Here is a 12500-nt window from a genome sequence, read left to right on the forward strand (position 1 = left end):
GGGAAGAGAAGGGAGGGAGGAGAGTTAAAGGGGTAATGGGTTAAAGGGGGGATGTATGGAGATTAATTAAAGGGAAGAGGTAGAAGGGAAGAGGGAGGGATAGTAGTAGTAGTAGTAGTAGTAGTAGTAGTAGTAGTAGTAGTAGAATGATAATGGTGATAATAATAACAATAGTAATAAATAGCGGATTTTGTATCATTTAAATAGACAGGCAAGCTTTAGTGTCATTATTATTATTGTTACCGCTACCATGAATTCCACGGCTAATATAATGACTTGCCACAAAGCCCCTGGTATTTATAACTTCACCATTACACTGAACAATGATCATTACTCCTCACTCATTCACTCATTCATTCATTCATTCACTTATTTAGTCGTCCATTCACTAAACCCATTCACTGATTCAATAAACCTTTCATTTTTCTTGTCCCTGTAATCTTCGTTCATTTTCTTTATTTCACTTCATTTTCATCTTCTTCATTGCATTCATTCATCTCTCTCTCTCTCTCTCTCTCTCTCTCTCTCTCTCTCTCTCTCTCTCTCTCTCTCTCTCTCTCTCTCTCTCTCTCTCTCTCTCTCTCTCTCTCTCTCTCTCATCACCATAATGTTACAAATTTAATATAGAACCACTTCAAAAAAAGGCGCCATTTCATTTTGTCATTATCATGCCATTCCTCTTTCTCTCGTCATCATTATCCCTTCTCTCTCGTTCCCTCTTTATCATCATCATCTTCTCTCCTCCTCCTCCTCCTCCTCCTCCTCCTCCTCCTCTGCCTCCTCCTTTCAACAGGTTATTTTTTTTCGTTTTTTTTTTCCCTTCCTTTGCAGTCTTTAATATTTTTTTCCTTTTCGTTATTTCTTCTTCTCTTCCATTTTCTCTATTCCTTCCTTTCCTCCTCTCCTCTCTTTCCTCTCTTTTCTCTCTCTTTCCTCCAATTTACGGGGAATATGAGATCTTCTCTCCTCTCCTCCTCCGTCTTGATTTAGAGGAAAGGAAGGAAAAAAAAAAGAATACCCTGCAATTTTTCCCTCCATGCCTCCTCTGCAACTTCGAATTTTTTCCTCCATCTCTCCTCCAAAGTCCCTCTAATGGTTCTTCTAACTACTCACATCCTCTGGCTGCTTAATTTCCTCCCTCCTCCTCCTCCTCCTCCTCCTCCTCCTGGAATTCTTCTCAGCGTGTTCGGTAAAAAGTTTCCTCTCCAGTACGGGAAAACAATACGACGACGAGGAGGAAGAGGAGGAGGAGGAGGAGGAGGAGGAGGAGAGAAAGTGAGAAGTGTGTGAGTGGGAGGGAGGGGCTGTGGTAGGGGGGAAGAAGTGGCTAGTTAGGAGGAGGAGGAAGAAGAGGAAGAGGAAGAGGAGGAGGAGGAGGAAAAATATAAGCAATAGAAATGTAAGAAAATAAATGATTAATACCTTTTCTATTTTCTATTTCATTCGTGTGTGTGTGTGTGTGTGTGTGTGTGTGTGTGTGTGTGTGTGTGTGTGTGTGTGTGTGTGTGTGTGTGTGTGAACCCACGCACCTCGTTAATGCTGCTTCCGTTCTCTCTCTCTCTCTCTCTCTCTCTCTCTCTCTCTCTCTCTCTCTCTCTCTCTCTCTCTCTCTCTCTCTCTCTCTCTCTCTCCATCACTGAATGTCGCATTTCCTCGCTTCCTCGCTGACTTCCTCCTCCTCCTCTTCTTCCACCTTGCCTCCTCCTCTTCCACCTTGCCTCTTCCTCCTCCTCCTCCTCCTCCTCCTCCTCCTCCTCCTCCTCCTCCTCCTCCTCCTCCTCCTCCTCCTCCTCCTCGCCTCAGTAGGGCTGTTGACACACGACTTAAATTGTGTCTTTCGAGAAGTTAGGAGACTAGACTCAGAGGGGAGGAGGAGGGGGAGGAGGAGGAGAAGAGGGAAAGACGTGAGTGAGAGTCTTGGGAAAAGTGTGAAGGAGAGGAGGAGGGGGGAAGAGGAGAGGAAGGGATATCATTGACAGCTGTGGAGGAGGAGGAGGAGGAGGAGGAGGGGGGTGGTGTTGGTGGTGATGCTGGAGTGGAGTGGTCAGTCTCTCTCTCTCTCTCTCTCTCTCTCTCTCTCTCTCTCTCTCTCTCTCTCTCTCTCTCTCTCTCTCTCTCTCTCTCTCTCTCTCTCTCTCTCTCTCTCCCATACATCATACAGTGCGTAGCCACATTAACAGACAACAATATACACGGAAATACAACAACAGCTTCATTATGTACACACACAGAGAGAGAGAGAGAGAGAGAGAGAGAGAGAGAGAGAGAGAGAGAGAGAGAGAGAGAGAGAGAGAGAGAGAGAGAGAGAGAGAGAGGAACAAAGGAAAGCAAATAAAACACGAGTAGAGGGAAAAAATAGGAACGGGAGAGACAAAGACACTGGCAATGGAAAAAAATATATATCCTAGGGGTAGAGAGAGAGAGAGAGAGAGAGAGAGAGAGAGAGAGAGAGAGAGAGAGAGAGAGAGAGAGATAATGTGCGTGTTAACTTATTTATACTTTTACAGAATTTATTTTTAGCTGGTAATGTCGCATCTTTTTCATTATAAATTATCACAGTAGTGTTTTTTCCCTTCAATTTATGTACACTGCTTGGACACACACACACACACACACACACACACACACACACACACACACACACACACACACACACACACACACACACACACACACACACACACACACACACACACACACACACTGTATTTCGCACATTCGTATCTCCTCTTGTTTGTTAAGCCCTTCCTTATCTCCTGTGTGTGTGTGTGTGTGTGTGTGTGTGTGTGTGTGTGTGTGTGTGTGTGTGTGTCATTCCTATCTCTTGCTTGTAAAGTCTCACTCTGTCTACTTTCCGCTGTGTGTGTGTGTGTGTGTGTGTGTGTGTGTGTGTGTGTGTGTGTGTGTGTGTGTGTGTGTGTGTGTAGTCAGCCTGCCGCCTTCTGGAAGCCTGTGCCTCCCTTAATCACTGGGTAATTAAAACTTGCCTTCCGCTGCCAACCACCACCATCGCCACCACCACCACCACCACCACACCACCACCACCACCACCACCACCAGCCAGCCAGCCAACCGACCACCGTTTGCTAGGTAAACTCTGCCATCACCACCACCACTATTATCTATACTACTACTACTACTACTACTACTACTACTACTACTACTACTATTGTTACCACCACCACCACCACCACCATTGCTACTACGATTACTGCTACTAAACTGGAACAAAAGAACAAGTGTCTGCTACTACGACTACTACTACTACTACTATGACTACTACTACTACTACTACTACTACTACTACTACTACTACTACTACTACTATAACCTCTACTACTACTATAGCCATTGGTCAAACTGTCTTTCCTCCATTATTACAGAGAGAGTAGCTTTCTCTCTCTCTCTCTCTCTCTCTCTCTCTCTCTCTCTCTCTCTCTCTCTCTCTCTCTCTCTCTCTCTCTCTCTCTCTCTCTCTGGCTGAGTTACTCAAACACCTTATTTTTATTTTCTCTCATCTATCATCATCATCCCTCCTCCTCCTCCTCCTCCTCCTCCTCCTCCTCCTCCTCCTCCTCCTCCTCCTCTCCTCCTCCTCCAGTATCGGTTTCTGAAGGACCGACTTGAATCTCCCATTAGTTGAGCTTAAGGGTCATTTTCCTTTATTTTTTCCCTTTTTTCCCCTTTTTTCCCCTACCATTTATCTCGTATCGCTGGAAACCGTATTTAATTCTCCTTGACAGGGAAGGGAAAGAAGTAAATTGCCGGGGAAAGAAGTAATGGTCAGGGGAAGAATGTGGAGAGGGAGGGACAGGGAAACTTAGTGGGAAATATGTCGGGTAGGTTGTGAGGGAAAGATGTGAGAGTGTTAGGGAAATATTAGAGTTGTTAAGGGGGGAGGGAGGGAAATTAGGGAGGAGGAAGGGGAAAAAATGGAGGGAAACGAAGGGAGGAGGAAGGGGAAAAAAAACGGAGAGAAGTGTTTGAAGAGGGAAATATTGATGAAGGGGAGGGACGGAGGGTACGAAAAGGGAGAAAGAAGGGGACAGAGGAAACAGGACGGGAGGAAATATGAGGAAAAGAGAGAGAGAGAGAGAGAGAGAGAGAGAGAGGTTTCCCCATCACTTATCCCCAATGAGAGAATTTCTGTATTCATTCATTCCTTATTTACTCGTACCTTGAAAACAAACCGGTATATTTCACCTGGTATTCCCCGTAACAGCATCACTAACCCCAGTAATCAGGCTGTCACTGCCGAGTCAACAGGACCTTCAAAAGATTACGTGGATTTACGGATGGGGATGATGGGTGAAAACAAAGGAGCGCATTTCACAGCGGATGCCTCGTGAACACCTGATGGCTCCTTTCACCTTGTCATGATAAATAAGATCTTTTTTTTTTATAATACTCCTTCCCTTGCACAATTCTCAATAGGGGAAAACACCGATAGGGAGAGGAAATGTAGGGAAACGAAGGGAGGAGGAAGGGAAAAACACGTCAACACACCTCACTCACCCTTCACTAACACACACAATATAAAAAATGCAGACCATTACAGTGTTCACGACCTCCTCTTACACCTCTTCCTTCATCAAACACCCACCCATACTTTATACCGTTAGAGAGAGAGAGAGAGAGAGAGAGAGAGAGAGAGAGAGAGAGAGATTGCTAATAGGATAACTCGTATTAGTTGATCAATTGTCAGGTTAGATTAGGTTAGGTGAAGTGTGCAGTGTCTGAGAGGCGGTCCTTAGCTCACTCCTTCCCTCTCTCTCTCTCTCTCTTCTCTCTCTCTCTCTCTCTCTCTCTCTCTCTCTCTCTCTCTCTCTCTCTCTCTCTCTCTCCAAGCCATAAAGTCGAAAGAAACATGACTCTTCCATTCATTTTAAACCTTGAGAGCGATTACAGTTTTGAGAGAGAGAGAGAGAGAGAGAGAGAGAGAGAGAGAGAGAGAGAGAGAGAGACCCCTATACCCCTACTACACACACACACACACACACACCGCTCCACCTCAGCAACACACGGTCACTCCCAGCATAACTGCCATGGACCACCTCTTCCATTATCTATCGCCCCTTGGCCTGCCCTGGCTTTCCCGCCCCTCCCCTGTACATTATCTATTAAGACCATCCCCCTTTTCACCTTCAATCTATTCTCCATCACCCTGGGCGGGACATATGGCGGCGCGGAGTCGAACGGTGCTGCGCTGAATGACGATAAGCAAAGTGGATGGCGTCTCAAGGATAGACTGGGTTAAAATTTGAAAGGTGTTTGAATTTGCTGCTCTCTCTCTCTCTCTCTCTCTCTCTCTCTCTCTCTCTCTCTCTCTCTCTCTCTCTCTCTCTCTCTTTATGTCACCCATTATAAACTAACGCTGCATCAAATTTCAACCCCCCCAAAAGCATTAAATCAACCCCCTCCCCTTCCTTCCCCTCCCTCCCCACTAACCACATAAAAACCGTACCCCCCATTATATCCCCACCCCCTCCCTCAGCTGTAGTAATGTTATGGCTCCGTACTCACATTTTCTATTGATCTTCGTGGGTCGAGGGGCCACTTGTGTATTTTGCACGTCAATGTTCCCAAGAGAAGTTATTAGTGTTTGTGAGAGAGAGAGAGAGAGAGAGAGAGAGAGAGAGAGAGAGAGAGAGAGAGAGAGAGAGAGAGAGAGAGAGAGAGAGAGAGTCACATTTCTTCACAGGTAACACATGAAAGGTAGGAAAAATTGAATTATTACCAACATTATATCCATCTTGTTAGGGCCGAGTCATTAGGAGTTCTAAAAGAAGACTAGAATTTATGAGTAAGAATGATAGAATGAAACAGACAGCCACGTCTTGACACAGGGGCTGCCACGTGTAGGCCTGATGGCTTCCTGCACCAACAAATATTTTCTTATGTTCGCATGAAACTAATTTGAGAAAGACGAGGTTTTGACAGACACCCAGACACTAGGAAATGGACGAAGAATGTAATAGGTTGAAAGATAACAGTGTCAAGGAAATGGGTCTAGATGGGTACCTATTTAATGGAGCACGGGAGTAATGGGGCTTGAATGTGATACCGTAGAGAGAGAGAGAGAGAGAGAGAGAGAGAGAGAGAGAGAGAGAGAGAGAGAGAGAGAGAGAGAGTAAGCACATTTCTGGGGAGGCTGATGTTGTTGTAGGCTCAATGATCGATCGATTGTGCCGACACGAAAGAGCCTCATGGTGGACACTCGGTAGGCCTACGCGCGCGCATGCACACACACACACACACACACACACACACACACACACACACACACACACACACACACACACACACACACACACACACACATTCATGTTATAAAAAATGCCACGTAAGGAAGAGATAATTGAGGGGAAAATGGAGAGAGAGAGAGAGAGAGAGAGAGAGAGAGAGAGAGAGAGAGAGAGAGAGAGAGAGAGAGAGAGAGAGAGAGAGAGAGACCGTTTCCATGACAACTATTACTCTCCTCTCCCATCACCAGGCGCCAGAAGGTCTCTCTCTCTCTCTCTCTCTCTCTCTCTCTCTCTCTCTCTCTCTCTGACTGAGCCACCCATCCTCCCACACACACACACACACACACACACACACACACACACACACACGTTGAAAATTTAGCTTAACTTAACATATATGCAGTTATTTATTCTTTGTTTGTGTTCCTCTGTTCTATCTATATCTATCTATCTATACACACACACACACACACACACACACACACACACACACACACACACACACACACACACACACACACACACACCTGTTGATTGAAGATAATTAGAGGTGTTGGAGGGTAAAACAACAAGCATTTTTTACTAACTTCTTCAAAGAAAATGTTGTTAATGACACGCCCCCCCCTCTCTCTCTCTCTCTCTCTCTCTCTCTCTCTCTCTCTCTCTCTCTCTCTCTCTCTCTCTCTCTCTCTCTCTCTCTCTCTCTCTCTCTCTCTCATTCTCGCACGCGTGTACGACAAAATACTGAAGAGAGAGAGAGAGAGAGAGAGAGAGAGAGAGAGAGAGAGAGAGAGAGAGAGAGAGAGAGAGAGAGAGAGAGATTTCATGTCTTAGCATTCATTAAAAAGAACTAAGTCTCTTCAAATTACTGTTACCTTATCAGAGAGAGAGAGAGAGAGAGAGAGAGAGAGAGAGAGAGAGAGAGAGAGAGAGAGAGAATTAGTAACTTGATTCCGTCCCTCATACAAGTCAGAGTTTTCTTTGCCAGATAGAATCAAGTATTACATGAGCGTACATATTTATGAGTGTGTGTGTGTGTGTGTGTGTGTGTGTGTGTGTGTGTGTGTGTGTGTGTGTGTGTATATAGAGCGAAGGAACACAAAGGAAGAACAAATAGCAGGATGAATATTGAGATATGCTAAATTTTCACTGTGTGTGTGGGTGGGTGTGTGTGTGTGTGTGTGTGTGTGTGTGTGTGTGTGTGTGTGTGTGTGTGTGTGTGTGTGTGTGTGTGATTTATATTTTGACACGTGCATAAACCGTTGGAGCAATGTACATTTCAATATATGTACATGTGTCTGTCTGTCTGTATGTATGTATGTATGTATGTATGTATGTATGTATGTGTGTATGTATGTATGTATGTGTGTATGCATCGTTGTAGTATTTATAGGAATATTTATAGTTATTTTGTATCTCTACTCTATACATTAAATTTATACAGTGATCAAACTGACGTGTGTGTATGTGTGTGTGTGTGTGTGTGTGTGTGTGTGTGTGTGTGTGTGTGTGTGTGTGTGTGTGTGTGTGTGTGTGTGTACTCGCGCGTTTAGGGTTCGAATACATTACTTTTCTCCTCAACGAGTCGTGTATTGCGTGCGAAAAAGGCGATTCTTGAGAGAGAGAGAGAGAGAGAGAGAGAGAGAGAGAGAGAGAGAGAGAGAGAGAGAGAGAGAGAGATGGCGTTTCATTCTGCTCTCCTTGATTACGCCGTCAACTCTCTCTCTCTCTCTCTCTCTCTCTCTCTCTCTCTCTCTCTCTCTCTCTCTCTCTCTCTCTCTCTCTCTCTCTCTCTCTCTCTCTCTCTCTCTCTCTCTCTCTCTCTCTCTCTCTCTCTCTCTCTCTCTCACGTCTGTTATCATCATCATATCCTTCCTATGTAGATTATTATTCTTTTTGTGTATTTTTATGACTACTACTACTACTACTACTACTACTACTACTACTACTACTACTACTACTACTACTACTACTAATTATATAAACAACAGCAACAACAACAATACACTCAGTAAAGTAATATTCTGGCATCGAGGAAGGGTTAAATACTTGAGGCAGTATTTAAGTTGCAAGAAATATAGCATTTTATTTGTTTATTTATTTATTTTTTTCACACAAATGCCCTTTAAAAAAAATCCACCTGTGAAAACAAAGGGTGGAATATTTTTGACGTGAAATAATTACCAAGGTGTCTTTTTTTTATCTTTTTCTTTATTTTCTGCCACGTGAAAAGAGAAATATATATTAAGCTTTCATTTTTGGTGTTTTCTCCTTTCTTTTTTCTTCTTTCACTGTCTGTCTGTCCGTCTGTCTGTTTGTCTGTGTCTGTCTGTCTGTCTGTCTGTCTGTCTGTCTGTCCATCTGTCCGTCTGTCCTTTACAAACTTCTCCTTTTGTTTTGTTTCTCATTTCTCTTCGCTATCTTCCTTTTATTTCGTCCTGTTCCTCTTCTCCCTTCTTTCTTCTTCCTTCTTTCTTCCTTCCACTTCCTCCTCCTCGTCCTCGTCTTCCTTTCATATATATATCCTTCTTCCTTCTCTTTCCTCCTTTACTGCATCACTAGAATATATACCTCCTCCTCCTCCTCCTCCTCCTCCTCCTCCTCCTCCTCCTCTTCTCACCATCCGAATTTCTCTGTTATTCCTCTCCTCACAAACACAGCTTTTATCTCCTCCCCTCCATCTCCCCATCTCTCCATCTCGGGAATGGAAAAGAGGAAGAAGAGAGGGAGAGAAAAATATTTGGGGGGAGAAGGAGGAGGAGGAGGACGAGGAGGAGGAGGAGGGGATGAGGAGGAGGAGGAGGAGGAGGGAGCGTAACATGGAGATATGAAGAGATTTATTGGCGTATTGAAGAGATCGAAGAGAGAGAGAGAGAGAGAGAGAGAGAGAGAGAGAGAGAGAGAGAGAGAGAGAGAGAGAGAGAGAGAATTCTTATATCAATTTCCTATCACCTTTCTTTCTTTTTACTTTCTCTTTCTCTCTCACACTCACTCTCACCCTTGCATTCGGTTCCGGTAAACATATTTGGCCCATAATCCGGTACCCGATACGGTTCAGGTCCAGTGGTTCCGTATGCTTGTGGTGAAAATGTGCAGGGAAGTGTAAACGTTTGTGTTGAAAACGTTACCACTGTGTGAACGTTTGAGCCTCGCGGGCCGCAGTGAACCTAACCAAACGTTACCACTGTGTGAACGTTTGAGCCTCGCGGGCCGCAGTGAACCTAACCAAACGTTACCACTGTGTGAACGTTTGAGCCTCGCGGGCCGCAGTGAACCTAACCAAACGTTACCACTGTGTGAACGTTTGAGCCTCGCGGGCCGCAGTGAACCTAACCAAACGTTACCACTGTGTGAACGTTTGAGCCTCGCGGGCCGCAGTGAACCTAACCAAACGTTACCACTGTGTGAACGTTTGAGCCTCGCGGGCCGCAGTGAACCTAACCAAACGTTACCACTGTGTGAACGTTTGAGCCTCGCGGGCCGCAGTGAACCTAACCAAACGTTACCACTGTGTGAACGTTTGAGCCTCGCGGGCCGCAGTGAACCTAACCAAACGTTACCACTGTGTGAACGTTTGAGCCTCGCGGGCCGCACTGCACCTTGGGACAATTTGCTGATGTCCTGCTCCGCCTTGAAAACTATTGCCTTCTGCTGAGAGAGAGAGAGAGAGAGAGAGAGAGAGAGAGAGAGAGAGAGAGAGAGAGAGAGAGAGAGAGAGAGAGAGTTATGACACTAAAAACAAGCAAAACTAGGCGTTAAATGAAAAAAAAGGGGAAAAAAATAATAGGTTAAGCAAGGAAAAAAAATATATAGACTTGAAGAAAGATAAAAAAAAGTGGAGGAAAAAAACTGAAGGAAAAAACGAAGGAAAAAAAGGACAGGAATAAGTGTCAACGGAAATGACGAAAACGCTCTCTCTCTCTCTCTCTCTCTCTCTCTCTCTCTCTCTCTCTCTCTCTCTCTCTCTCTCTCTCTCTCTCTCTCTCTCTCTCTCACATGAACTCTGCATTTCAAAACACACACACACACACACACACACACACACACACACACACACACACACACACACACACACACACACACACACACACACACACACACACACATTTCCCCTCCATCAACGTTGTATAAGTCTTGTTTTTTTTAATCTCTTTCTTTTTGTCTCTATCTCTGTCTCTCCTGTTCTTGTCCTGTTTCTTTCTCTTCCCCACCCACCCACTGACACACACACACACCCACCCACTGACACACACACACACACACACACACACACACACACACACACACACACACACACACACACATGGCTATTGGCTACACTTTGTTTCCCAGTGACCTCAGTGGCTTGTATACGAGGTCGAGACGAGGCCAGACCATTTACCCTTAGACCCTGACTGGAGGTGAGGGAAACCAGGGCTGGAGGGGGCTGGGAAGGCCTGGAAGGGAGCTGAGATGGGATGGTGAGGCTGGGAAGGGCTGGAGGGGGCTGGGAATTGCTGGAGGGGGCTGGGAAGGGCTGGAAGGTCTGGAAGGGAGCTGAGAAGGTCTGAAAGAGGACTGGTAATGGTTGGCGGGGCTGGGATGGGCTGAAGGGGGGCAGGAAAATGCTGAAGGGGGACTGTTAAGGGCTGGAAGGCGGCTGATAAGGGCTGGAGGGCGCTGAGAAGGTCTGGAAATGGGCTGGCAAGTACTGGAGGGGGCTGGGAAGGTCTGGATGGGGCTGATCATGGCTGGAGGGGGCTGAGAAGGGGACTAGGCACCATTTCTTTAGGTATTGTGACTTTTAAAGGAACTATTTTTTAAAGCGCCATATTTCGAGCCATTTAAAAGGAAAAAAACGTCCTTGTTTTGTGTTTTTTTTTACATTTTTTTCTGAATCTGATGGTGTTTTATATGTTTTTTAATTTTTTTTATATATATATATATACCTGAAAGAGCTACTTATTTATTTATTTTTTTTTCAATCTTCATATTTCGTGCCATTTTCCCCCCATTTATTTATTTATTTATTTATTTTTTTTTTTGTATTCATATGTTCTTCGTTTACTTTTTCTTTTTCTTTTTTCGTATCGTGAAGACTTTTTAAAGAAGGTATTTGATTTGATTTATTATTATTATTTTTTTTTTTAAAGCTTCGTATTTCGTGCCGTCTCAGAAAACATGCGGGTGTTCTGCAAGGCGTTTTTCTGTATCCTTTTGGCGATGGCGGGGGAAGACTTGCGGCGCCCTTAAAGAGGTCACAGAGGTCAAGCGTCTTTTGGATTCGAAGCTCTTACCACCCAGAAGAGGAGGAGGAGGAGGAGGAGGAGGAGGAGGAGGAGGAGGAGAAAAGGACAGAGAGTGCAGAGACAGTTACAAGAGTGCCTGGTTCGGAGAAAGAGAGAGAGAGAGAGAGAGAGAGAGAGAGAGAGAGAGAGAGAGAGAGAGAGAGAGAGAGAGAGAGAGTATGGTGGCTAGAAGACATGAGGGCGAGGAAGAAGAGGAGGAGGAGGAGGAGTAGGAGGAGGAGAAGGAGGAGGAGGAAGAATAGTAGTGTCAGAGGCAGAGGCGCGTTGGATATTAATGAAGTGAGAGAGAGAGAGAGAGAGAGAGAGAGAGAGAGAGAGAGAGAGAGAGAGAGAGAGAGAGAGAGAGAGAGAGAGATGCCCTTCCTCCCTCCATTGCTTACATTTCTACAATTTGTTTATCTCCTTTTATTTGTTTGTTTATAAGTTACTTTATTACTGTCATAATTTTTTTTCTACCCTACCATTCCCCCCTCCTCTCTCTCTCTCTCTCTCTCTCTCTCTCTCTCTCTCTCTCTCTCTCTCTCTCTCTCTCTCTCTCTCTCTCTCTCTCTCTCTCTCTCTCTCTCTCTCTTGAAGGGGTAACTCGTAATGGACTAAATCGTAAATAAGGGTTGGTAATGGGCCTGCTTAATGGGGCTATTTACCTCTTACTAATGGGAGAAGCTATCATGTGTGTGTGTGTGTGTGTGTGTGTGTGTGTGTGTGTGTGTGTGTGTGTGTGTATGTATACAGTTTTGAGTCTTTTGAGAGGAGCTTCCGTGTATAAACTTTTCAAACAGTTAATTGAAAGGACTCGTTGATAAATAAAATAAAAAAAAGAGGGAATAATTCTGCTTTTTTTTTTTTATTGATATATAGAATTGAAAGGGGAAAAAAAGTTTGAATATTCCTTTTTTTTTTCTGAATATTGGTGAGATGATCGGGAACTTGCTGCTACACACACACACACACACACACACACACACAC

At 44.6% G+C, this 12500-nt stretch overlaps 1 protein-coding gene across 6 annotated transcripts in view; it reads left to right on the forward strand.

Annotated features, from left to right (window-relative positions):
- Positions 1 to 12500, forward strand: part of LOC135101168 (small ribosomal subunit protein mS31-like) — a 134753-nt gene that overhangs the window by 95051 nt on the left and 27202 nt on the right. The window contains exon 1 of one of the 6 annotated variants that reach the window (XM_064004743.1): positions 2877 to 3090. The exons of the other annotated variants lie outside the window; for them this stretch is intronic. The gene's annotated coding sequence lies outside the window, so the exon portion shown is untranslated. Of the gene's footprint in view, positions 1 to 2876; positions 3091 to 12500 lie in introns of those variants that run through there. 6 annotated transcript variants of the gene reach the window in all.

Source organism: Scylla paramamosain, chromosome 6, assembly GCF_035594125.1.
Source record: "Scylla paramamosain isolate STU-SP2022 chromosome 6, ASM3559412v1, whole genome shotgun sequence".
Classification (NCBI taxonomy): domain Eukaryota; kingdom Metazoa; phylum Arthropoda; class Malacostraca; order Decapoda; family Portunidae; genus Scylla; species Scylla paramamosain.